Here is a 27,572-nt window from a genome sequence, read left to right on the forward strand (position 1 = left end):
ACTTTTTCAGCTAGGCTAGCCTAGCTGGAAAAATTTGGGTCTTTAAGGGCGTCTGGCGGCTACCCCCCACCACTTAAAACGTCTGGCAATGGTCATTCATTTATCCTGTAAGTGTAACGAACAAGTTCCAGTGGCTTTCATGAGGTTACTTTTTCAGCTAGGCTAGCCTAGCTGGAGTTGGGCCTTTAAGAGCGTCTGGCGGCTACCCCCCACCACTTAAAACGTCTGGCAATGGTCATTCATTTATCCTGTAAGTGTAACGAACAAGTTCCAGTTGTTTTCATGGGGTTACTTTTCCAGCTAGGCTAGCCTAATTTTGGGGGGTCCTTTCTGTGGCTCTCCTGGCCACACCCACCACCGATGACCAGCCAGACGTGCATTTCCATACTCAGGGGCATACGTACTAAATTGCTATACACATGAAAATTGGTAACCTTTTCAGCTAGGCTGACCCCCGCTGGCTCCCGACTCTGTAATGTCAGGGGTGCTGTAGCATCCCCAGCAGGGGCGGCTCCAGGAATTAAAGAGGGGGCCTTAACAAAATTAAAGGGGGCGCACGCGCCCCCTCCCCATTTTCTCTTTTTATTTCTTTTGTTTTAGCAAAAAATAAAGGGGAGGCGCGCCCGATGCACTCCCCCTGGATCCGCCATGGCGCCACTGCCCAGCACCCCCCCCCCCATTCCCAGGGGTACTTGACGGATGATCGTAGGTCTCAAACATTACGAGTATTTGCTTTTTACAAACGCCATGATCAGTGATGTTCACATATAATAATTGTTGCTACCTTCAATTACAAAGATGTATTCTAAGCTATGTAAAGTGGCTGTTGAAATGAACGATCATTTAAAAAAGTGGCACGTGATTTAAGACACGTGACCCGAAGTGTAGCGGAATCCTCGTACTTTTTTCTATTTAATTCCACGGTGAACTGTGATTTCGAGTTGAAGCGGTGAGTTCGAGTCGCATCTTCCCGTGACCCCACCGTGATTCAGGCTCCTCGCTCGTAGCTCGCGTGGTACACAGAATTGTGCAGGTCAGCTACCAATATTTACCCAAGCCAAATGTTCCGTGCCCTTCATAAATTCATCATCGCAGTCGATCCAATCCACTTTGTAGGTGGTGTTGGTACTGTGTTGGGAGCGTGTGGTGTTGCTTCTCTAGGACAAACTCGGTTTGCAAGTATGGTAAGTTCTGTACCCTCTCTATTTTATTCTCTTTTAGTGGCAAGTGACAATTGTATTACGAAGTGAATTTATCTCTTATCATCGTCGTGGCTATTGGTAAAGCAGAACAGGAATTATTGTATGAAAACTAGACTAGCCAAGACTAGTAGAGGCATAGACTAGAGCTAATTTAACTGTCTGTTTCGACTTTGTCTGTTAGGCCTAAATTAAGTTTAAATTAGGGCCTAGGCCTACACTGTAGGCTACAGGTAGAATTTCTACTTTGCTTTGCCTTCGGCTTTAGCACTATGACTAGATCTATGTACAGTAGAGTACTATGGACTAAAGTTAGACCTAGTTGAGTGAAGTATGGTCTGTGTAGTGACTACAACAAGTAGGACCTAGAATTCTAGAAATGTTGAGTGCTTGAGGCCTTGAGATTCAGGTTTTGGGATGGGCAGAGTTTCGAGAGGAACTTCAACAAGACATAAACTTTAGAAAATAGACACTAGTTTTCTATATGCCTAGATGTAAAATTAAGAAATCTAAATTTAACGTAAACTTGTTTTGTTTATAGGGCCTATAAAATCACTAGCATTAGTAGACACTACACTGAGACGGGTGCAAGAAATAGCACCCACCCACCCACCATCATGCCCACTTTAATCGTTAATACCACCCTGGACTGTTGGAGGCACTGGTCATAGTGAATCCAATATAATAGGTCTAGATGTTTATAGGCCCTAGATCTAGACTCTAAAAACGGTTGTTAGGCCTATCAATCTAGTAATGTTGTACTAGTAGGCCATACAGTATTCAAATTTAACTAGAAACTGTGATACATGGAGGCACATTGTCTAAGCCAATTTATAATTTCTAGGCCAAATTGTGATATTGGTCCCCTCTCGACTAACCCTGGCGCGGTGCGCTGTAAAGTGGTGGGGTCGCTGCTGCGGTTACCTCTCGACCAGTCTCGTTCTGCGTGTGCGTCTCCACTATGTGCAAAGTCTATGGAGGTTGAAAGAAGTCTCCGGCTATGACGAAATGAATGGCGGTGAATGGAGTGGGGACCTACAAGTGCATTTCGCTACAATGCCAATTTCTTTTATTTTTTGAATTAGAAATTAATACAAAAAAGGGGGAAATGAGACAAGCGGTTGTGTAGTGTTAGTGGATGCTGCGTGGAGGGATCAGCAGCCGTAGGAAGCAGGGTGCAGTGTCGCTGTGTTATATTTCACAAAGACAAAGCAAAGTGACTGATGATGGAGCAGCGTGTCATGTACCGATGTAAACAGAAAAATCCATCTAAAAAAACTCCAGAGGAGTTTTTCAATCATTTTTCCCCTTTTTTACTTTTACAGACCTCTTTAGAGAAGAGGATTCTGTGAAGCCAGGCGTAGTCTCTGCGGAACATCCTCGAGGACAAGATACGGATCAATCTTTTTTAGTCAGCGCCTGACGTCACAATTCCTCTGTTATATTTTCATTTTTTGAAGTTCCATGAAATGCGCTCTGAAAGGTGGACCTGTGCGCTATACAAGTAGCCACTATTATCATTATCATTATTATTAGTAGTAGTCGTAGTATATTTCACAAAGTGACCGTATGAAGCAGTGTGTTTAATATCACAATTAAACACTGCATAAATCAGTTCGGGAAACCCACTCACAAGGGGGGCCCCTCCTTATAAGTAACCCGTCCCCCTTATAAGTAACCCCGTCCCCCTTATAAGTAACCCCCGGGGCACCCCTTATAAGGAGTCTCCACGCTTTTTTGCAATGCAACGCGAAAATGAAAGGACTGCGGCAATTCGCTTGATTATGTCCATAAAGCTTCACAAGTTTCCTAGTTACTCACGAAATTTGAGCAAAATCGGTTTGAGGCATCATATCTAAAATCATGGATTTAAATGCGATGTCCAACGACCCATGCGAATGCTGAAATGCGAGCGATTACTGGCGTGAGTGTCGCCAGGCGCGGCGGCGCGGCAATGCTTGAGTGCAGACGTGGCGACTGAGTACGAGAGAGTCTCCGTACTCAGTCGCCACGTCCGCACTCAAGCATTGCCGCGCCGCCGCGCCTGGCGACACTCACGCCAGTAATCGCTCGCATTTCAGCATTCGCATGGGTCGTTTGACATCGCATTTAAATCCATGATTTTAGATATGATGCCTCAAACCGATTTTGCTCAAATTTCGTGAGTAACTAGGAAACTTGTGAAGCTTTATGGACATAATCAAGCGAATTGCCGCAGTCCTTTCATTTTCGCGTTGCATTGCAAAAAAGCGTGGAGACTCCTTATAAGGGGTGCCCCGGGGGTTACTTATAAGGGGGACGGGGTTACTTATAAGGGGGACGGGTTACTTATAAGGAGGGGCCCCCCTTGTGAGTGGGTTTCCCGAACTGAAATGTATTAAATTGTGATATTTCTCAAAGTGATATGAAGAATCGTGCGATGTCACAATTCCTTTGTGATTTCATAATTGCTTTGTGATATTATTTCAAAACTATTTGGAAAATGTTGTTACAAGAAGTGACATTTTCCAATGGATAATCTAGTAGGCCATACTATAGAAGGTCTCAGTTGTCTATCATAGAATGTCAAACATACCAACATTCAGAAAAAGTTGAAAATGATACACTTAAAGCTCTTTTGACCTGTCATGAGAGGATACATAAATTGATCCAGAATATCTAATTTGATCAGATCTCATTATCAGTCATCTTCTCATGCTGATACTACTGCCAGGTTCAAGGTTGCACAGGACCAGGGCAGGGGGTGTTTCATGAAGAATTTAGGCCTACAATAAGTCGAACTTAATAGTTAAGGTTGACTTAAAATTATGGTATCATGCCGAGCTGGTTTCTCTTTTCAGTTTTACCTAATGGTTTTCGTGATCCACTTCAACTTGTTATCAAAACTGACGGAAAAACCCTGTTGTCCCTTACTTTATATACTTGTAGTTGATTAATGCCTGTATGAAAAAATCTCCAAAATTTTCATTCTTTCATGAAAGTTAGAATATTAATTGAAGTCACACACAGCCAACCATAATTTTAAGTTGAACTTAAAATCTGAGTTTGATTAAGTTCTTCGTGAACCCCCCCCCCCCAATGTTAACAGAAACCAACTGAATGGGGCCCGTGTTTCTATACAAAGAATCTAGGTCTATCTTAAAAAAGTATGGTATGATGTGTGTGTCTTCAATAGTGCTCTATTAAACTTCCAAATGAAAATAAAAATGTTACTACGATTTCTTCGTAAGACAAAAGATTATTCCTATTGTCATAGGAATAATCTTTGTCTTACGAAGAAATCGTAGTAAGGTGGTCAACATCTTCAGAAAATCGGTAGAGATCTTAACTTCTGATATCGACTTTAATTCTTTTTTAAACACCTGTCCAAGGTCCAGCAGAATTTGTCCTGAACAAGTAAATTTTACAGATAAACGTATGAATATTTATGTAAACAAGATCTACAATACATCTAGTGTATTGTCAGTAATTACCTCTGCCATTAGTGCCAAGGAAGGAATCATGTTTTCATGCGCGTTGGTTTGCTCGTTTGTCTGCTTGCAAACTAACTCAAAAAGCTGTGAACAGATGTAAGTTAATGAAACTTGCAGGTAAAGATGATAATGTCAGAAGGAACAGGTGATTGAATTTTAGTAGTGAGCTGGGTAATTTTTCAGATTTTTAAAAGACTTTTTATAGATCTTTTTGCAGATACATGTAGGGTCACTGAACTTAGGAGTTCAAGCTGTAACCGTTACATATTACAGGTTTGCATATGGGATGCACTCTAAAGCTTGTGTTCTGCTTGGATGAGGCGCTGCGCAGCTTGAAGCTGATGACATAAACATAAGGCATCTATAGTGGGAAGTCGGATGATTTTAATATCAGCCTGTGGGTATGAGTTGAAATGAGCTGCTTGGTGGAGGTCAGCACTCTCAGAGTGCTTTTACAATTGTAATTGTGCTTTTATACCATGATCACAGCTTTATAAATGGTGATCTCCAGATATGGGATGGGATTCACTAGACATCTTACCTGTGGACTAGACCTAATGGAGAGACCCCAACTCTCCAACTTTCAAGCCGTCTTCTAAAAATCTCCCATTTTTCAAATTTATATTTATTCATTCATTTTTGTCTGTTTGCTTTTTTACGTAATAGATGCTTGTAGGTTCAGAGTCTCCCATTTGCCAGGAGGTCCACACAAGAGAATTTCCTGTTTAAGAGAAGCTTGGAAGTTTGGAGTCTCTGCCTGTGGTGTTACTTGGTGTTACGGTCATGATATATGTATAATCAGTATGGGTCTAGAGTAAAATATCCCGTTTGCGGCAGTTTAAGCATTGTTAAGGGTTTTTCCAACTTGTAAACAAATCAGGCAAATTATTTTCAACCATTTCATATATCATGAACAAGATTATTCATTAATGCAATTGTTTTCATAAAAGAAATTTACCATTGACCAACGCAGTTTTCATGATTTATTAGGGCAAAACCTGGCACAATTTTTGCCGATAAGGGCGGTATGCGACGTAGTATTTCTGCTTGCGGCACGATGTACAACCCCTATGCAATACGCGTGTGCTCCGCAATCTTTAGGCCCATTCTCAGTAAAAGCGTTCAAATACGGAATTTTGGTGTCGCCGACATTCCATGACAGTTTGCGGTTCCCTGAAACCTATTAGATACTATTTAAATGTTTATAATATATCACGAGGACTTTATTTGTTAGAAATAAACACGATCAAATGCGGTTGTCTGCCTTTTTGTATAAAATTTTGCTGTTAAACTTCGTTAAGACCCCCAAAACGCAATGTCGCCGGCTATTTCAGAATTATGTTTTATTGCTTCTCTCCATCCACAAACACACTTTCCAAATATCATTTTCATGGACGATGAGCATATCATATGTGCTAATCACAATACTCAAAAAGTTCCAAAATTTTTATTGACTTCTTTTTTATAGCCTTTTGAAACCTGTCGCCAAGTTCACCGCCAGATACGTTACCAGTTTCTTTAGTGTTACAGCATTGCGAAAATAACAAGACTATGCAATGACCCTGTGTATATAAAACCCTGAGGATATACTTCATACATTGCAAGTACTTAGATTTTTTGTGCAACAGCTCTTTATTGAGAATACGGTACAATGTTTGAAATATCGGTTTTCTACACTTTTATTTGGACAGATACGTTACATACTTTTCACGCCACCCACTGCGACAGATATTGCAATGTCAGACAAATTGTATATTATACATTACTCCTCGGAATGACGCATCGATTCAACATTAAAGTTTAGTACAAGTGAGAAATATTTGGTAGATATCGCTCTCATAATAATATGATCGACCATATACGTTACCACTACCCCAGATACGTGACCGAATTTTGCGCATTGGTCTTGTGCTTTCTTTGGATCAAATCTGGTCAAAATTCATCCCTACAAATTACATGCTTCGTTTTGTTGAACCTCAGGATTATATTCTTACACCAAAAGGACAGAGAGGTGAAAAAGAGCAACACTTCCACATGGTTTTTCTTTCTGCGTCAGTGTCTCACAACTTAATACCAAGTTTTCCGACAGATACGTTACCACATAATCAAAATACTGAAAAGAAATTGTAAATGTTTTTACAAACAAATCGTTGTGTGCTCATAAACTCCAAAGTTCTATTCTATAAAACCCAGCCACTTTCATATTCTATGCAACAACTTTGAACGATTATTTTACAAGACGAAGCTAAGATTCAGCATATCAGTTTTTTGCTTTTCATATTTAGCAGATACGTTACGTATAATTCAGGGCACCCACGGTGACAAAGAATGTTATGTAAAACAAAGTGCTCATAAAACAATTCTGCATAGAATGACGCTTCCATAAATGATTTAAGTTATGTTCAAATGAAGAATGTTCAGTAGAAATTGCTCTGTAACTTCACCGACAGATTCATTTACGGTACGCCAGATACGTTACCAAACTTTGAAAGAGTAAAAAGTAGTTTATGAAACGCTTCCGAGAAAAGTTTCAATGTTCTGTTGCATATTTATTCTAGTGTTTTTCAACATATGAAGAACTACTCAAGATTCATTGATAAGTTGAACAATTATTTATTCATTTTCATTAAAAGGGATGAGCCAAATACGTTACCATAGGTCAAACAACTGGTTAGCATATCGAGTTCATAGAAACTGTACCTACTTCCTTCTAAGTGCCTGCAAAAATATATTTTTTAAACTTTGTTTGCATTATCCATCAAAACTTAATGAATATTTATAGTCAGATGGATAAATACATTCAGACGTAAGATGAGAATATTCTGTGAATGAAGAACTTAGCTTTCACATTTAGGGCTCTTTTCCACTACATTTCATAGTTTAAATATTACGTACAATGTTTAAAATGGTTAATTTGGGCCTACATCGTTCATTTTTACATCAATTCATGAGGTAAATAATTAAACAGGTGATATTTATTAATTCATACACAACTAAAATTATTACTTATATTTTACCAGATACGTTACCAAAGGTGATTCGATGTTTTTCAATAGTTATTTCCCCAGGAAAGCAATTCATATTTGTTTCCTGTGGAAATTCCAGATCGAATCGTTCCCTTTGCATGATTTGTGGGATTCGAAACTTTATTTGTAAGCGAAATTTGCTAAAAATACAAAGTGAATCTTAAGGTTATATTTCATTTCAGCAAAAAGCATATTTCAACCTACCACACAGAAATAATTTCTACCAATTAGCAAGGGATGACAACATCTTTACCTCTTGAAAAACCCCAATATCTTTAGGGGGACAGATGTCTTTTCCTGAACAGAAATTGGATCAAAACAATAAATTTAATTAAGAGTTCGGAGTCCATTACAACATGTAAAATTTGCGGTAACGTATCTGATTGGTGATCAAAAATCATATATGATGCTCTATTTCAATTCATTTTTACTCAATGAATGGCCATCATTTAGAATGTTCCACTTTTTGTTTCGTATTTGACCGGTTTTGAAGTTTCCGAAAACACATCTTTGAATGTATTACTTTGTGGTTGATTTTTCGGTTTTACTCACATGGAACTGAACACTTAATCTGAGAATGGCCCTTATAGCTGAACGCCTTCACATGTCTCGCGAACATTGCGTAAGCCCCAATTCCCATTGCGAAAGCACGTGAAAATAGCGGGCGCACATGCATTGGCCGCAAACAAGATCGCAATTCTGGCAGTGTTGTTGATGTCTTTCTCATGTTTTTCTGAATTTTTTCGATGGTAACATCCACTTTCCGAACAAAAATGGCGGCCCACATCAGCTCGCAAAAGTTCTATTTTATGTGAGGATATGTTTTCAAAATCCATGAGCGTCGGGAAAAGGACAAAAAAATCAAGTTTCTTGGACCATTTAATATTTCTTAATTGTTATGTTAAGAAGTACCGAAAATTTTATTTTGGATGCGATATGTTGTCATTTAGGTGAGAAAATTTCACTTTTGTCAGAGATTGTGCCCTTTTTATCGGTTGGTTTTTGTTGATTGCTAGTGTGTTAGTGTGTAGTGTGCATGTAACAGTGCAATGCTGTGTTTAGCGGTATATTACCGTGTATGTTGTACACTGCCGCGAACGGCTGCACGGCCGCTTACTGACGCAGTTACTCTATACAAATTAGAAATATTACATAATTTGGTGATGCTAGCTCTGTGGCAGATGGTAACTGTTACTGCATGTCATCAAAACCAACCTCTACACTGTATCATGAAGCCTGCGGAATTGTGGGAACACAGCATGGACACAAATACAATGTAAGAGCCAACCTGATCATTTTTGGTTTGGCCCAAATGTCTCAAATTACACAGAACTCACAGGATATTGAGCACTTTTTTTTCATATTGTTTGTGTTTGTGTGTGTGCTGGGTGTTTGTGGTGTAGGGTCTGCTCAACATCTGTCCTTGCAGGCATACATATATGTAGTATGATAATTGCAGTTATAATGAAGGAATGTAGTAGGTAGACTTGACCTTTTTTATGTTACCTGTACTATTAAAGTTAAATACTTGTTCAAGTCCAAAATTTCCCACCAGTCTTAACAAAGAATTCTATTAGCCAAGGGTTACGGTATTTGGTTTGAAAGAGCTCTAGGAGCCAAAGATGGTCAATAATAGATGAGAGAATACAATAGCCCAGGCCCATTTGTACACCTTAGAGTGCGCTCCTTACATGCTGTTTTGAATGGATGGAACTTACAGTCATGTAGTCTTATAATGCAGACCTTCAAAGCCTGTTTCATAATAATTTTTGCAGATCATAGGCAGGGCTGTCGTTGATAATCAAATATTGATAGCTATGAGTGTCATAGTGTCATGATTTTCTGTTCAAAGGGGACTGTCTTGAAACCTTGTTTAATGTATCGGTTCGTATGCCATCTTGTCCATCCAAATTTCTCTTTGTAGGTGTGAAAGGCATTGGACTGCAGCAACAACAACAACAGAGGACATAAAAAATCAGAAGATATATTAGAAGACTGCTTATTACTGTACATGAGTGAATAGATTTAACGCAAGTGCAAAATTATGTGGTGCATCAGCAAAAAATATTGTTTCCTTTTCGCTTCTTGCTTTGCTTTGAAAACAAGATGTCTGTCATTCCAGACTACAGTTTTGCAAGCTCCTTAAAATAATATATCACTGACAATAGAATACAAGCTCAGTGTGTTACGAACCTGGTAATCTTCTGTTGTGTGTGTTGAGCCATAGAATTTGACTGGAGTATAGTTTCTCACGCCTATATAAGGATTGTGTAACTGTTGGGAAGGATGAAAGATGATCCAGTCTTCAGATATTATAGTTTTTTAAATGTTTTACATCTAAGCTGTATGACCACGGACATCTCGCAGGAGTATTGATTTCCATAGTGTTAGTGTGTGGAGTCATGTCTTAAAGTCCTTTCTGCTGGCAGAGCAACCCTACAAGGTGGATTAAATACTGTCTGAAGTGAAATATCTGCCTCTACTCTGATGATAGTGGCAAAAAGGAAAAAAAAATCAAGGATATAGCACAAATACAATCATTTGATTGGTGTGTGTGGAGACCAATGTACATGTAGAGGCCATCTTGTAGAGTGGACGTTGACCATTGCTGTGCAGGTCAAGATTTCTTCCCTGGAGTACTGTGTTTTGCGAAGCCACTAGATTTCCTCGTGCCTGTTGTGTGTTTTCAGTCATACCACACAATGAATACTAGAGCTGATTGGCATAGCCTGTGCTAATATTTAGCTAGTAGAGAGAAATACTGATAAAGGACGAGAGACCTAATTGATAAGGGTCGATATGTGTTCAACAGCGCAGTGCGTACAGACGGCCGATGCCCATGAAGTGAGTACAGATGAGCAAACCATTCTCCGTTTTGAAATAAGGGATGCAAATAGGGATGCAAATATTGTTTGCATTTTGTGCTTCAATTCATGAAATTGTGAAAGCATCCTGCCTGCCAACCTTTGGCTGCCTCAAGCTGTTTTTATCTACCCCCCCCCCCCCCCCCCCCCACCTCAACTTCGCTGAAACATGTGCTCTTTAACAGTGGATTTTATAGCTGAATCATTTGGTAAATATTTAAAAAACAGTTTGATTTTAATATGGGGTACATTGCATTCAGTGCACTCCTCTATTCTATGATATCCCTAATTATCAAATAGGTGTTATGTCATCCCATTCAGTAGCAAACAGTTTACATTAAAGTTTGTAATGTACAGTTAGAGAAAACAATTAAACATTTAATGTACTTAGTGTGAAATTTAAAAGTTCTCTGATAATGGTTTCATTGCATTCCTGGTATTACTTCAGTGTGCTTCATATCGTGCAAGTTATTGATATATGAACTCCCACCTACATTTTTTTTTTTTTTTTTTCTTTTTTCCTGTGGCCTCTCTATTCTTTGCTAGGTATGTAAATACTTCAATGGTATTCTTTCATCAGAGGGCTTGTCATTCACATCTTTCAAGGACAAAGATATTAAAGCATTACAGGTGTAGTTTAGGAGACCAAAGACCGTTTCAACTGCAAAAAGAACTCATTTGTGAAATTTGTGAATGCACTTTGAAATATATTTGATGACAGAACTTGGGGATATTTGCTGTCTTTTTTTTTTGGGGGGGGGGGGGGAGGGGGAATGAAAGGTAAGGTTTATTTGAGCAAACTAGAATCATATTTCCTTAATTCACACAATTGAAATCAAATTTGACCTAGATCATCTATGCCACTTCACTATACTGTAAAATGAGGAATGTTCGCGTGCATTTCAATTTCGCGAATTTCGCGAGCAGCAACATTCGTGAAATTAAAATGCATGCGAAAGTTCTTGCCTACACAATATGCATGATCTGATGCTAGTGGCCATTTGCAAAAATTTCATGCCTCGAGAAAGGTTGTCGGTTCCAATTCATGAAATTTTCAAGTCGCGAATATATCATTTATTCTTGTCTTACAGTATCTATACATGGTTTGCTTTAGCATGGCTTGTCAGTACAATTAGTGTATTTTATATAGACTTTGCTAGTCAACACATAGTAGTACAGAGGTGAAGCAAAGCTTTGCTATTTTTGTTACCCTGTGCCCCAACAGTGTCACTCTGTACAGATATTCTGAAGGATGTGGGGAAATGTAAGGTATGAAAAGCCACCGAAATTAAGGAATCCTCACAAATCATCTTCTCTAGAACCAGAAGTGATAAGCTTAGATGTGCCTTTGAGTGGTGGAGTGGTGGCTGCAGTTTCAAATTTGTTCATGGCAGAGCTGGGGGATGGGCCCTGCATGTGTGTGTGTGTGTGTGGGGGGGGGGGGGGGGGGGGGTGGATCCAAATCAGAGCCTCATTATCTTATTTTATCTTTTCATTCCAACACATGGTGAACATTTTTTATTACATTAGGCAGGAGGTATTTATACCAGTGTGATAAGATGTATAAGTTTAGCCAGGGAGGTGAAAGAGAAGAGAGAACATCTCTCTTCCACCTCCCTGGTTTAGGGTTCATACAAATGGACATCCAGCCCTCACTCTCAAGGGACACCAGGGCCCCATTTCATGAAAGGTTGATATGATAACAACTCTTGCTGGAATGACAATTGGCATGGTAACGACAAGAATCCAGCTTCCTGATTGGCTGTTGCTATTGGAAGTTGCCATTCCAGCAAGAGTTGTCATCCAGCATCTTTTATGAAATGGGGCCCAGGACTCAACATTAGCGTTGGCCCAGTGGCCAGTTGTCACACACAAAAAAAAAAAAAATTATCTGGGCCACCAAATTTCCAAAAAGGCTTTCCCATGATGGCCTGATGAAGCAGTTTAATTTTGTATTTTGAATTTAAGATTTTAGTCACTTACATGGCTGACCTGAGGAAAATGTTGGTGTCAAGCCCTCGACACCCCCTTAATTGGGACCTAAGAACCGCTGAATCTAAGAAGAAATACAACCCCCACCACCACCACAACAACAGCAGCAGCAGCAACAACAGCAGCAGCAGTAGCAGCAGCAGCAACGACAACATCACAGTGAATGTGACGTCAAGATTATGGTAGACCCAGGGGCGGGGACCAAAGTTTGAGCCAGTTTGTACCTTTCGGTCATCTTTTTGAATATATGCTGATGCATAGTCAAATCTTTGACATACTTTGCTGGTAATTTTGCCAGTGTGATAGAATAAATTATACAGACTCCGTGCTCAATGTCTCCTCCCCCCCCCCCCCCCCCAAAAAAAAAAAGCCCTCTTAAAAACCACCCCAAAGATGTGAAACTCAAAACTGTTGAAAAACTGTTGAGGTGCAAGCAGCAGCAGTGTGTGGCACATTGATAGAGTCATGGGACGGTGCTGTGCTGAGTCTGTTGGAGACATCTAGAGTGATTGCATCTAGTTGTTCCCTTTTTGTTATTTCATGGCTGCAATTTTGTTACTTCAAAATTGAGATGTTTTTCCAGAGCTTACAGTTCATATTTCTCTTCCCGACATGCATCAGTTGCTGAGAAACCACATAACTATGGTAGTTTGGAAATTGAGATAGTGCTTGATGCTTTATGTGTACAATCAACAGGCATGATATTCTGTAGATTTAAATCTGATTTCAGATTTATTTTCTCAAGTCTATACACATTTTGCTTTTTCCATGTATCAATTATTTCCATTTTTTTCAACAAACCTCAATATCATCCCTGAACCAAATAGAGTGTGTGCTGTGCATCAGCATAGCATATTAAATAAAAACTTTTGTTATGAAAATTTAATTAGATAATGCTGCAGCCATTGGAATTTTTACATAAACTTTATATTTAGGAGCTACTGTAAACTGGTCTATGTTCGTAATCGTCCATGTTTTCACTTTGACTGGAATATTTAAAGTTCTGCAAAGTTAAGAGATGTTGAGCCCAGAAACATTTGTGCTTTAACACTATATTATGGTTTAATAACTTGTAAGACAAGAGAAAGGTGAAAGAAAGGTAAAGAAAACAGAAAAAAGGGGAAATTGATGGACACCCACACATAAAATATAACTGTGCACAGTGTCTCTTTCTCTCGTTGCTATGAAGAGCAAATGAGAAATTTGTCCTCCACATCTTTCTTTGATATTGACCTACAGTGTATCACTGTGTATATGTTCATCTTGGCATCTGTATACCTGTACCTCACTACACTAAGTTTGCACTATTGTCCTCTTCCTCCTTCCCCCCCCCCCCCACCCTTTGTCATTTTCTCCATGGAAATACCTCCTATTCATCTCTCTTTAAGAATGCTCTGTAGGTCTGTCGCTTGTTCATCTGGATATAACTCCTTCTCTTTCCACTCGCTGAGACTATATGTACATGAAGATTTCCTTGTCGGAACTCGATTTTCTGCATACATTGAGCTTCAGTTGGTGCTGCCTGTAGAAAAATACCGATTTCTGCATGGCTGGAAAATACAGCTTTCTGTTGGAGCAACTGGTCTATTCGAATACTCTGCAGTACAAATGTATACATTGTGCTAACATATTGTGCCGAAAATTTGTTGAGAAGCAACACATTTAATGTGTGTGTGTGTGTGTGTGTGTGTGTGTGTGTGTGTGTGTGTGTGTGTGTGTGTGTGTGTGTGATGAAATCAGAGGTAGTAATGAGCAATGACAAGGGCACCTGTATGCAGTAGACAATCAGTCGACAGTAATATCAATTGAAGTAGAGAATACGTATGTAAATGTACAGCTGTAGCCTGAGCCAGGCCAATGAAGTATTAAAACTCAGTGCCTATAAATTCATAATTGAATTACCGGTATGAAAGCTTGGTAGTTTGTGTGAAATCAGGCTGAGAATAAGAATGGATCAGAAACAACCAGCTGAGTGAGACACTGATTATTTATTGTGTTCATTTTTTATCCCCCCCCCCCCCCCTTTTCATGTAGGCTGCTGGCACCCAGTCTGACCCAAACTGGTGGAAATCTGCCCAGAATATTTATGAGTTTTCAGCAAAAGACATTGATGGCCAAGATGTTTCATTAGAGAAGTACAAGTAAGTATACATTGCAAAAATATATAATGAAATGTTTCAGGAATATAGCATTTTTTAGATATGAGTGTATTTTTTGTTTTCTATATTGGAAGCGTATAGAACTTCCTGAAAAAGAGCACCTCTTCAACATATTGGCCAAAGTCACTTGCAGGCAGTTCAAATGTTATCGGATCATCATTGTTTACTGTGCTTCTTTCCTCTGTTTTGAATGTAGTCATACATGTGTTAATTACAATGTCAGAGACTCCAACCTTAAGCACCTTCTGATCTGGAGATTCTCCCACCTGAAACCCCTAGCAAACGGGAGACTCCAACTTGATGTGTGTGAAGCGCATATCACGAGCGCAAAGATCCTTGCGGCCGGAGTCCAGGGCCCGCTTGGGCCCTGGAAGCTCTAATGATTAGGGTTCTTGATGCTCTCTCGTGCTATCTAAGGCTTATTTTTCAAGATACGAAGACAAAAAGTAAGAAATCATTTCAAATGGGAGACACAGAGCCAGGGCGGGAGAAATTAAATCTCAAGTGGGAAGACGGGAGATTTTTGCAAAAGTGGGCTTTCGGCGGGAGATCTCCCTTGGAAAGCGGGAGAGTTGGAGTTTCTGCAATGTCATCTTGGTTTTCAAGATAGATTGGGCCATAAATGGAGTCATTGAATAGAGCAATGTGAAGTGACTCGCCAGGGTGCTACAAACCAATGTGCCCACTTTCCTAGGGCAAGTAAAACTGACTGTAGGGCAAGAGGCATTATAAAAAAGTATGTAGGGCCCTCCCCATTATTGCAGACATGTGGAAGAAAAATCTTATGTTATGCCCCCTAAATGAAGGCAAGATCAGAATACTTTTCCTTCTTTCTTTTTTTTTTTTTGGGGGGGGGGGAAGGAGTTGTTGTTCATGATGCAGTATACCTCAGTCATAGATCATAGTTGGCAAATCTTTCTCAAACTCATGGCATATATTATGTACATGTATATGTTTGTCAATATCTTCTTGTCAACTCGGCAGGGGTTTTGTGTGTATGATCGTCAATGTGGCGTCTCAATGAGGTCTAACCGACAAAAACTACAAGCAGCTCACCGAGCTGTACGGGGAGTATGAAGGAAAGGGCCTCAGGATTCTTGCGTTCCCATGCAACCAGTTTGGGAGCCAGGTGCGTATGTTATCTCTCTCAGATTAACAATGCAAAATATGCCCGGGCCCTGTTTCATAAAGCTGTTCGTAAAGTTATGAACAACTTACGAGCGACTGGTGATCAGTTCTGATGTGCTATACGTATCAGAATTTCCACAATTCAGCACAAGAACTGATCACCAGTTGCTCGTAAGTTGTTCGTAACTTTACGAACAGCTTTATGAAACACCACCCTGGGCTGATTGATGTCATGATAAGATAAACAAAGGACATAATCTCTCATAATTTCTTTTGATTTGATTAATAACTAACTCTTGTGTAATTGTATATTGTAAAGTTCAAGTGTTGAACCAGTATCAGGACAAAGGAATTTTCAAAGATGTATTTTAATCATTTTCGTAATTGACTGCATTTATAAAGAAAAACAAGAAAATCTTTCTGAGTGACGCTTTCGATGAGTAATATCTTGTTTTGCTCAGAATCAATATACCATACAAATTAGAATTAAAATAACAATTACTACATACAGTATATAACAATCCACTCAAAAAATTTGGCACAAGTGTTGCTGAATGAGATGACTACTACAGTTTTTGACATCGCATATGACGAAAGATGCAAAGAAAATAAAAGAAAATTCAACACAGTTTTCCTTTTCTCCCGTAAGAAAAGAACCTTTGACTTACCTCTTTCAGAAAGCAAAGGAAATAATATTACCCTTTACATGATATGTCAGTAGAAAGTCAAGGGAAAAGTCTACTTTTCAAGAGAAATGAAATTTTGTTGAAATTTCTTTGCATTTTTTTTTTTATGTGGTTGTTCATAATGTAATGTCACAAAAGGAAGCAGGGAGAATGCAGACAAGTACATTGTACATGGAATATGATTATATTCAGCATAAGTTTTCTGATTTTGACACGACGCATTATTTTGCTCACTGGGACCAACCAAAGCTTTTCTTTGTTATATATGCTCTCATACTGTATTCTTCAAATTTTTTTTCTGTTTCTGGGGCCGGAAATTCATCTGGAAGTAGAAGAAACTTTTTAGATTCCATAGGTTAAATCTGTAACCTGTGAAGACTCATGGCTACCTAACGGCAATGATGTGCTCTGTAGCTGAGATATCTCATTTAACCCATTATAGATTTAGTTTAGGCCCAACAATTGTAACCTCATTGTATCCGGGCTCCGTAGATAGATTTCCCATGTATAAAAGTTCTTCTATGGATGTTTGTCTCACGAAATTTGCTGTCTTTGGTATATTGCCAAAAAACAAAAAAAAAATCTTCGCAGTTGGTGTTACTATGTATTGTACCTGTTATGAGGGAAACAAGATAGTGTGTGTTGAACATTTATTCTGCTTTTTTATGCCTCCGCTACGAAGTGTCGCTGGAGGCATTATGTTTTCGGGTTGTCCGTCCTTCCGTCTGTCCATATGAATTTTGTGGACAATTATGTGAAACTCATCACACATTGTCAAGACATTGTACTGTAGACCTATTAGGAGAACCATGCATTAAGGTGGAGGCATACCAGTCGCCATAGCAACATTTCTAGTTTAGTATACTTCAAAAGTGGATATTTTTGCGTGGCTAATTTTTCGCTCTCGGCCGGGTAAGACAAGTTTCACAGGTTTTTAATTCGGTAGAATCAAGTCCTCAACTACTGGAACATAATATGGCAAGCAAAAATATTTGCGTGCTTTTATTTTTGCACTAGTTTCTGGTTGCGCCAAATGCGCGAAAATTTCTCAACACCCCGAAAATTTCCACTTTTTACAGTAATTTATATAATTTTCAGAAATCATACACACACACTATCTCCCTCTCTTTTTCACTTTCTCCTCAGGAACCTAAATCCAATCCAGAGATAAAAGAGTTTGCTGTCGGAAAGTACAATGTTAAGTTTGACCTCTTCTCAAAGATCGATGTCAACGGAGACAATGCACACCCTCTCTACAAGTACCTGAAGATTAAGCAAAAGGGCACTTTGGGCAAGTGAGTATTCCCCAATACCTTTAATAAGCTAAAGAACACATTTCTTTAATCCTTGCATAGGCACTGGCATGGAGAAATTTATTTTCCTTTTGGAGAATTGACTCTAAAAACAATACATCTGACTCTTTCTGTAGCCACTGCCTAGTAGAAATTATTTTCCATCAAAATTGATTCTTCATACAAGAAGACAGCAAGATTTTTTAAAATCAAACTTGGAAATGATAAAAAAAAACCCATAACTTGATTTACATGATTTCATAAAAGAGATATTTGTTGCAACCACCTATGTGAGTTAGATGATACAGAAGTAATTTTGTTTGCTTGCATGGTTCTTTTTGTTCTTCTTTATTGTTTCTTAGTCTCACAAGTATTCCACCAGCCAGCACACAAGCTTTGAATAAAATTCTTTGGTATAAGAAATGTAATTGTAGGGATAAACTTGAATCTGTGGCATTGCTAATTATTGTTTTGTAATATTGAACATTGATCTGAGCAATTATGATTTTTGCTGGCAAAGGTTAAGGGTTTGTAGATGCTAAATCAAATTGCGAGAAAACAAAATTCTCACATCTTTCTCACATCTTTATAGTTTAGTTGCTGTGCTCCAGAAATTATTGATACTGTATATTTTTTTTTAATCAGAGTACTCTGTGACGTTTGATATTTACTGTGTTATTTTCTAGGGCTTAAAACTTGACAGTAGATTTTGTGATTGTTGCCACATGCATCTTCCAAGCAAGTACATGTTCAAGGAAAATGTCATGTAGGATAAATAAACTGCCAGTGACATTGATATATATGTATACCGGTAGTAATTTTTGCTGGTGATAAAAGGGTGTGTCCATCCCCACCTTTATGCTATGTAAATAATATAGGCAGATAGATACGTACTGACTAAAATGACTCTACTGTAGCATGTCCCAAGATGTGAATGTGACATTACGTTGAATTAAAACCTTTTTTCTGTCTTGGTTATTTATTTTCCAATTTAGCCGCATCAAGTGGAATTTCACCAAGGTGAGTATAAGAAGATCGAGGTGCCTGTGTAATTTGAATAATCTTGCATTAGATTTGTTTTAACTTCAATAAAGATCTTTCACAAATTCAGAAAAGGTTTGAGATCAAAAGTCAAGATGTAATGCCATGCTAGCTGTAGACAAGGCTCTTGTCCTTTTTCTGGTGTCGGTATCAGCCTTTTATGTCGCCCTCTTGTGTTCACTATCCATATAAGCCAACAAAAAGATAGGACAAGACAACTTTGGCAGTGAGTTTCCCTGCGCTGGTTTTTTTAATGAGGTTCATTGTCCCCACCCACTGGTCTGTCAGTAACATACGTAGGATCCAAAATATAACTTATGTCTAGATCTTCATGCTTTTACGTGCAGAAGGTCACGCTTGGTACTGTTGACAGGCGCTTCAGAGAGCCAATGGGGAAATGTTCCCTTTGAACTTATCAGTAACCACACATGCATATTATCTGCGTTGGGATCTTGATGCAAATCATCCAAAATATACTGGGCGGTATTTATAAAGCTTCCCTTTCTGTTATTGAGCTACAGAGGGCGTTATTGCTATGAAAAATACTGCCCAGGCAGCAGGCTACACTAGCTATAGCATTAGTAGCTGATCCTGTGAGAGCAAGAATTATATGAGATGTAGTTTCTTTTGAATGAGACTTGACTCTAATATCATAACGTTTTTGATTTAATTTAATAACAAGGTTCTGAAAAAATTCAGAGAGTAAAGCATCATGTTGAAGTACGAAGTTTCTCCATAATTTGAAATTGAGAAGTAGGCCTACTGTCTTGGATATCCATTCACTAAACTTGATTCATGGTTCATCATGGGTTAAATCAACATATTTCATTTCAGGGCAAAATTTCATTAGTGTAAGATGAGGCATATTCTATGCTTTCAGAAACTGAGTGTTGTTTTTTTTCAATCAAGAATCTGTGTAAGTTATGAATGTCTAGCCTCTGTATATTTAACCTCGGGTGTCTTTTTTTTCCTCCAGTTTTTGGTGAACAAGGATGGCATTCCAGTGAAGAGATACAGTCCGACCACAGAACCCTTGGTGAGTAAATTGTGTATCATAGCTACGTATTTGACAAGAGAGGACAATAGGCCTGTCTTCATCTGGTCAAAGTTTCAAAATGGGATGCTATTTTATGGTTGGGAAATTAGGCTGATGTCAAATTAATCTGCTGTTTGTGCAATGAAGATGCAAGTAGCATCTTACTTGATTGGGAAAATTTCCCCCAAAATCTATATATAGTTTGCAAAATAGAGCTCTAATTTGTGAATTAGCGCACTATCTAGGTTACATCTCTATATAAAGCCCAAACTTTCTTTGATGCCATCATTCACACAGCGTGCTGAGCAAGCGAGTCGAGTAATGATGCAAAGTACGCATGCATTAACTATGGGCAAATTTCCCAAGTGAGCTGTTTTCGTGCTGATGAAGATGCACATCGTGCTATTTTCCTAAAACTGCAAAATGGCCCACTAGTTAAACCTTCAGTCTGAAGACCCACCTAATGTGTCAGTTCCAAAGAGTAAACATGTGTCTTGATCATTGAATGTTGTGCCATGAGAAAAAGCAACCCCTTAACCCGTTGACATTCTGATTTTGCTACAACACGCAACTTGCCCAAGTATATTCAGGAATCGTCCTCAACGGGTTAATGTGAATGAGCAATAGCACAAACACAGCAAACCATACATAGACTTCATTTAAAGACATGATTTCCCATTTGCAGATGAAATGAAAAACCAGTGTTACTGTTAGTGCTTCAAAATAGTTCTAAAATGTGTGTTCGGGATAGAAACAACCAATGTAAAAATTTGAACGAGTAGAATCAATGTTAAAGGTCCTGTTTCCTTTGAGAACAGTGATTTGAAAAATGTTCAAGATATCACATTTGATGCATATGTGTAGGTCTGCTGTATCACAAAACATCCTAGCATATAAGAATTTTGCAATAAAACTTGAAATATAAGGAGATATTGCTATTTTTCTCAATAACTGTAGATGGTGTAAATTAAATTATGTCTTTAAATGAAGTCTATGTATAGTTTGCTGTGTTTGTGCTATGGCACATCCACATTAACCCATTGAAGACGAGTCCTGAATAAACTTGGGCAAGTGTCTATGGGAAATGCGTGTTGTTGAATTGTTGTTATCAACATTTCAAAAATCTATATCACTTTTTAAGTTTTGAACATGATCTCTGATTCTCTCTTATGTGTTCTACTGATATTTCTGCATTTATTGAATCCATATTATTATGTGTTAAGGGTAAATTTCCCTGTGGCAGGGGTAGATGCCTGGGCAGGGGGGCCACTGTTGTATATGTGTGTGTCCAAGAAACTGGTCATACGTGTTCATATTTTTTTATCCTGTCCCTGAATCATTCAAATTTTATTTTAAGTTTGAATTTATAATCACAAGCTGTTCCAACAGAATAATACAGAAGATCACGACAGTCGATCTTCTCAAAGACAACATTCTGTTGCACTTTGTCTGGAGAATGTTTCTGCAAGTTAGATTATGGTCTGGTGTATGTGAAGGAATTTATTTTCTTGATGGTAGTTTTAATAGTAGGTGCCAGTATGCCTTTGCTGATGTAATTTCACCCTGCTAAGAAGTAAGAATTGATAAGTAAAAATCAGTACTTTCTGTTGTAGCACCTTTGATCTTCTCGCAACCATATGTTTTGCTTTGCCTTTTTAAAATTCCTTTTCTTGTTCTTTTCTTTTTTTCAGAGCACGCGGAAGGACATCGACAAGCTCTTGTAAACATAGAGAATGGATTTAACGTCAAATAGATGGCATCCACACGGCAGCTTGAAATATTCAAGAAGTATGACATTTTTAAAAAAGTGTGGCGCACATTACACATGGTGCTTTACTCAAATGCTGTTTTACTTTTGGTTAGGAATGGCAATGTGATCCTCTGTCTGATGTTTGTCTGATATCCCCCCATTTTTTGTGAAAGTATAACAAAATTTGATGCTTTGCTTTGGAAGAGTAGTTATGATGTCCCTTGTGTAAAAGAGCATATGTATGGTGATGTAAAAGAAGGGAAACAGTCTGTTCCAAAGACCCTTACCCTGAAGGATTTCACTGTTATTTCACTTTTGGGACAGCCATTCTCCTATTGTAGATTAGCACCATGAATATAAAGTTTTGAGATTGTCCAGTAGGGGAAATTGTAGTGGAAAAGCTGCATAATGGAACCTTCGTTAACCCTACAAAGACTGGGGGGGGGGGGGGGGGGGGGGAAGAAGGCTTTTTGGGCCCCCCCCCCCACAACATTTTTCACGATAAATCTGGAATGTAAAAATCTCGCGCTGCGACATTTCATGACATTTTCCTTTAAGTCTTGTGCAACTTTTGAGATGAAATTTGCTGCACCCGGGTACGCGGTTCTGAAGTTACATAAGATTTTGTCAGAGCATGTCAGACCAGAAATTGCTCAAAAATGTGATTTCATGTACAAATCCAATGCAAATTCTGTTTCTGATCAAAATTCATAAATGTATCATTATTTTTACTTTAACTGATCTAAATCAATTAATTTCATGTTCTATATGATTGAAATTGTGTCACCGATGATTTCCATCGAAAAAACAATAAAAAACAAAAAGTCAAAAACAACGAAATACATAAGAAATTTCAAAAACAATAAAATACATGAGAAAAATTTTTGATACTGCCGTTTTTTTTTTTAATGTACATTACATAAAAATCCTACACAGAGTACCTATACCAAAAATTAGCTGTTTTGGACCTTTAGTTACAGATTTACAGCCATTTTTAAAAATTTATGCATAAATTAGTATAATTAATTGATAAAAAATAATTTTGAATATTTGAGAAATAATTACCTATTCAGTTTTGTTGATTACCTTGTGGGTGACGCGCGTGCCAATTTTCCTTGTTTAACGGCCAAGATTTGGGGGGGGGGGGCCCCCCCCCCCCCCAGTCCTATGAGGCATAAAAATAGCCCAGTCTTTTTAGGGTTAAGAATTAAGTGTTTATGGAATTTCATGGGAGTGAATAATTGCAAAAAGAATATTGATATCCGATCAAACTGACACATCAATTCAATTTCTCTTTCCCAAAATTTGACCCTTTGCTTTGGCGGATCCTGGCAGGGGTGCACCGGGCATGCCCCCCTTTATTTTTTGTTAAAACAATAGAAATGAAAAAAAAAATGAGGGTGTGTCAGCCTCCCTTTAATTTTGTAAAGCCCCCCCCCCCCCCCCTTTTCGGAATTCCTGGATCTAACCCTGCCTTGAGCTTGCTCAGGCTGCCGTGTGGACTGCAAGCCAGCTGATAAATCTCACTAGTGCCAGGCCATGGGCCCCAGCTGTGTCTGTGAATGGTCGACGCCCATGACGGCGCGTTCTAAAACCACACACCCATGTGGCGGGACCAGCCCGATGCCAAGGTCTAAGTTCACAGATGAGAGGCGCCCATGAGTTGACCCTCACAGGTTTTCAGTTGATGCACACTAAGTGCCTTTGTAATATTTTCAGTGATTTTTTTTTTTTTTCACTTGAGCTGTATCTGCATAGATTTCTGTTTTCAGCTGAGTTGAATTATCCTGAAAAATATGCCCACTTATCAGCACCACCTCCACATTTGCAGAAATAGAATAGTCGGTAGTACCTGATCTGTGAATTTTACTGCCATAAAGTGTAAGCAGTAGTTAGTCATCAAGTACTTTATTCTTTATTCATAGCAGATGATTTGTACGGGTTTAAATTTTGAGACCTTTCACGCAGACTCTATGTGAAAATAATTATGATCACTGAAATCACTAAATATTTTGTCAGCCAGACATCAGTTTCATCAGCAGTGTGCAATGTGCACTATCTTCCCCGGGAAGTGATAACATGACGGCCAACTCTCAAACCATCGAGTCAATGGCAGGGTTGGGCCCGATAGCCATATATGACGACCCTGGGAATTGGCAGTGGACATTGCATCCTTCTCAGAACTTGTGTTGGTTTGATTGTAATGAAGAGAAAGTCTGTGTCTTTCTTCTTTGGTCGCATGCATTTTTTGTTTTGTGCTCTTGTGAATAGTTCTTTTTTTTATCCTTTTTTTTTGTGCCGATGTCAATGATCATTCTGAAAACGTGGAATTGCATTTGAGTGAATGTCTGCATGTAACATGCAGTATTGTGTTAATATCTTGTAATATCTATAATACTTCTGATTGAATGGGATGAAAAAAAGTTGTTTGTTGCCTTCTTAAAACTTTATGCTAATTTTTAAAGACAGTGAAATTGCCTGTGCAAGGGATGTGAGAATTTTAAAATTCTGATATGATCCTTTGGCTTTCAGGACTAGTGTTAGTGAAAAGTTGGTTATGACAGGAAAGACAGCAGTAATGAAACAGATACCAAATTTTAAGCATGGTTAAGGCTATTAAAGTTTGGCAAGCAGATTTTTTACTTGTTCATAGTTTTTGCAAACTGAAAATATCTGTACATTGAAACATATTTAACAGGAACATTTTGGCTGTCACTGTAGAATGCAGTGTATACACATACATGTACTTCAGATACAGGAGTTATGTTATTGAGATATTGACAATCCCCTGTTGTCATGTTTGCTGAGTTAGTTATTGAGATATTGACAATCCCCTGTTGTCATGTTTGCATAGATTCAGCAGCATAGGAGCCTGATGGGACAATTTAGACATCTTTTCAAGCCTTCTGTCCTACATGTTTCATCCCATGATTTAAGTGCAATGTATTGTTAATAGTGATTTAATTGGTTTATGGCTAGTCATTTCTTTAATGTTGCCTCGTAATGTGCTCACTTTAATGGCATGCTGCATAATGGTTTGCTTTGTATTACAATTTGCCACAATTGATGCACGTACACAGGTGTATCACATCATGACTGTGAAGTTGTGGTTATACGATGTTTGCTTTAAAGATACATGTATCACAATCAGTAGCTGTTAAAACAGGTGCACGTCATGAGACTGACACCCACGAGTCATACAGCTTACAAGTTATACAGCCCACCAGCCATACAGCTCATGAGTTTGACACTAAAGCAAACAAGGCCCATGAGACCCGACACATTAAACCCCATGTTGTATCTATTGAACTCGTGGGCTGTTTTTACCCAGTGTCAGTCACATGGGCTTTATTTGCCTAGTGTGAGACTCCTGGGCTTTAGGACTTGTGGGCTGTATGACTCGTGGGTGTCAGTCTTGTGGGATGACCCTGTCAAAAAAGGGAATGATACAGACAAATGTTTGTATTCTCACACTCTCCCCAAAACACAGACTAATATTTTTTTTTTTTTTTTTTAACCACCTGTAGGCACAAGGACTCTTCCAGGTTTAACAAGTGGCATCAATGTGTCAAATTTTACAGGGAGTTCTTTGTTCTTCAACTGGATTTTTACTTGCATTGCAGACCATTGTGAGCCACATGGAAAACTGAGTATCAGTAGACTGTGATATAATTAGTAAATTATCAAGCTGTTAACAGAAGATTTCAGAGCCAGACAGTTGTGACTTGGTGTACCACACCACTTTTACTTAGAATTTGAAATCAGATACATTGTACACGGTATGGGTTTTGGGCTACATGGTGCTATTCACAGTTAATCTTATTGCTTCTCTGTAAAATTTTTCTGAGAAAAACAGACCCTCCCCCACCAAAAACACACAAAAAATCAAAAAACAACCAAACAACAAACAAACAAACATTATTTCAGCAGTGCTGTTGAATGAGATTCTCAGGTTGGACTTGATTCATCTCTTTTGTTTGTGTATGCTCCTTGTGTATACTTTCCTGGGCCTACACTGTACTAGGGCCACATCTCAGTCATGACCCAGCACATAACTCGGGTCATTGTGTAGTTATATAGGCTTGCTGGTCTTTTATGAAATCCTACTTCAATAACAGCCATGCAACAGGTACACACACACACACACACACACACACACACACACACACACACACACAATCACTTCTGTCATAGTATTGTTTGTACAATATGCAGTAACAGACTCATTGTTTTAAGTATCAGAATATCATATGGTAGAACTTGCACTGTTGATTAGATATTTGATTACAGGGTGGTCCACGAGGGGTTTCAGCATGTTGTTGCAACATGCTCAAATTCTTGTGCAACATCCTCAAAAGCCAGCAACATGCTCAAGAATTTACAACAAACGCAAAATAAAATGTATTCAAACATGTGAAAAACGTGCAAAGCATAAGAAATATCAAATTATGTGGTACATAGATTTTAGTGTCCAAAACATGAGAGAGAACACTGAATGTAAGCAGTAAAATGAGAGATACAATATTGCATACTAAAATGTGCATGCTTGTGACGTGCGCTCCGTGCTTCTGCAGTATTCTCAGATTCTGAGCTTGCAACATGCTCAAATTTCAAGTTGTGGACCACCCTGGATTACCTGGTATTGTATACATTTCAACGTTGACTTTTCTCATAATATTTGCAAAAGGCCAATGAGTGGTAAATATAATGTACCTTGGGAAACACAGTCGCCTTGCTTGTCTTGTTGGGAATAGTTGAACTTATACTGTACAAGGCAATGTCAATGAAAATGTAACTTGTGTGAACATCAGTTTTGCTGTACCGACTGCAATTTCATGAATGAAATTAAACGTTTTATGTGATAAACACATGATTATTACACTAGTTCAGAGTTGTGTAGTCTGCTGGTTTATCTTCTGGGTAGGAGTGTGTGACTGTGTGCATGCATTATTGGTAGTTATCCCTCATTAATAAGATCTTGCTTGGACAGTGATTGAGTGTCATGTATATGGCCTTTTTTACGATCAGTGGTGTAACTCTTGTACTCGGAGGGTCAAAATTTCAAACAAAATATTTTTTCATTATTCTGTTTGATTCCTGTTGGAAAGTATTCAAATTTTTGAAAAAATAACATTTCAGACCTTAAAGCTGAAGGGTTATTGGTGTAATTTAAGGAAAACCCTGGCATCTGAAGTAAATTTAAGCAAAATTTTGCTTTCATGAATTGCACCATGTTGACAAAACTCTGTAGTCAAACTTCACCATGCAAAGTTTATATGGTTAACAACAATATATAGTTTGAGAATCAAAACTATTTGGGGGTTGAATATAAAGTGAATTAAAAAGAAATACATGAGATTTATAAATTTTTGCTAAAAATACCAATTGACATTTAATTTTTAAGATTTTAACTATTTATTGGAGGGCAGGCCAGGTCAAACTCTTACTATAACAAGTCTTTAAGAAAGGCTACCTTCCTATGTAGGTTAAATGAAATTCCAATCATTTCTTTAAAACTTGGATTTTTCACACATGGATGTTTCGGAGGTGACAGTTAACATATTAGAATGTTTCGGAGGTGACATTAATATCAACACTCACTTTTTTTTTAGAATAAGTGACAATAACACAAAAACTTCTTCTTTTTATCAATGTTTTTAATAATCATAACTCGAGAACAAGAAATTAACTCCTGTTTCAAGCAGATAAACCACACAGAACAAGTGTTTTTTTACAATTCATTAATTAGCATGGTTACCGGTACATGTAGTTTGCCTTCCATTTGGACGAAGGAGGTAAGCTAAATATTGTAATCTGAAGAAACATGGCATTCCATTTTCTACCTTAACTTGAGATGAGGGTGCGAGATCATTTTAGTAATGTTTCTTTGCTCTCGGAACATTCTATTCCACAACACCAGGGAAGA

General features: G+C 38.3%; 1 pseudogene; it reads left to right on the forward strand.

The window, feature by feature from the left end:
* The first annotated feature begins 999 nt into the window (after nucleotides 1–999).
* On the forward strand, nucleotides 1,000–22,081 carry LOC139713118 (glutathione peroxidase-like; annotated as a pseudogene).
* Nucleotides 22,082–27,572: the final 5,491 nt, after the last annotated feature.

Source organism: Diadema antillarum, unplaced genomic scaffold (assembly GCF_040938485.1).
Source record: "Diadema antillarum isolate AM-2024a unplaced genomic scaffold, OU_Dant_1.0 seq00001906_RagTag, whole genome shotgun sequence".
In the NCBI taxonomy this organism is placed as follows: domain Eukaryota; kingdom Metazoa; phylum Echinodermata; class Echinoidea; order Diadematoida; family Diadematidae; genus Diadema; species Diadema antillarum.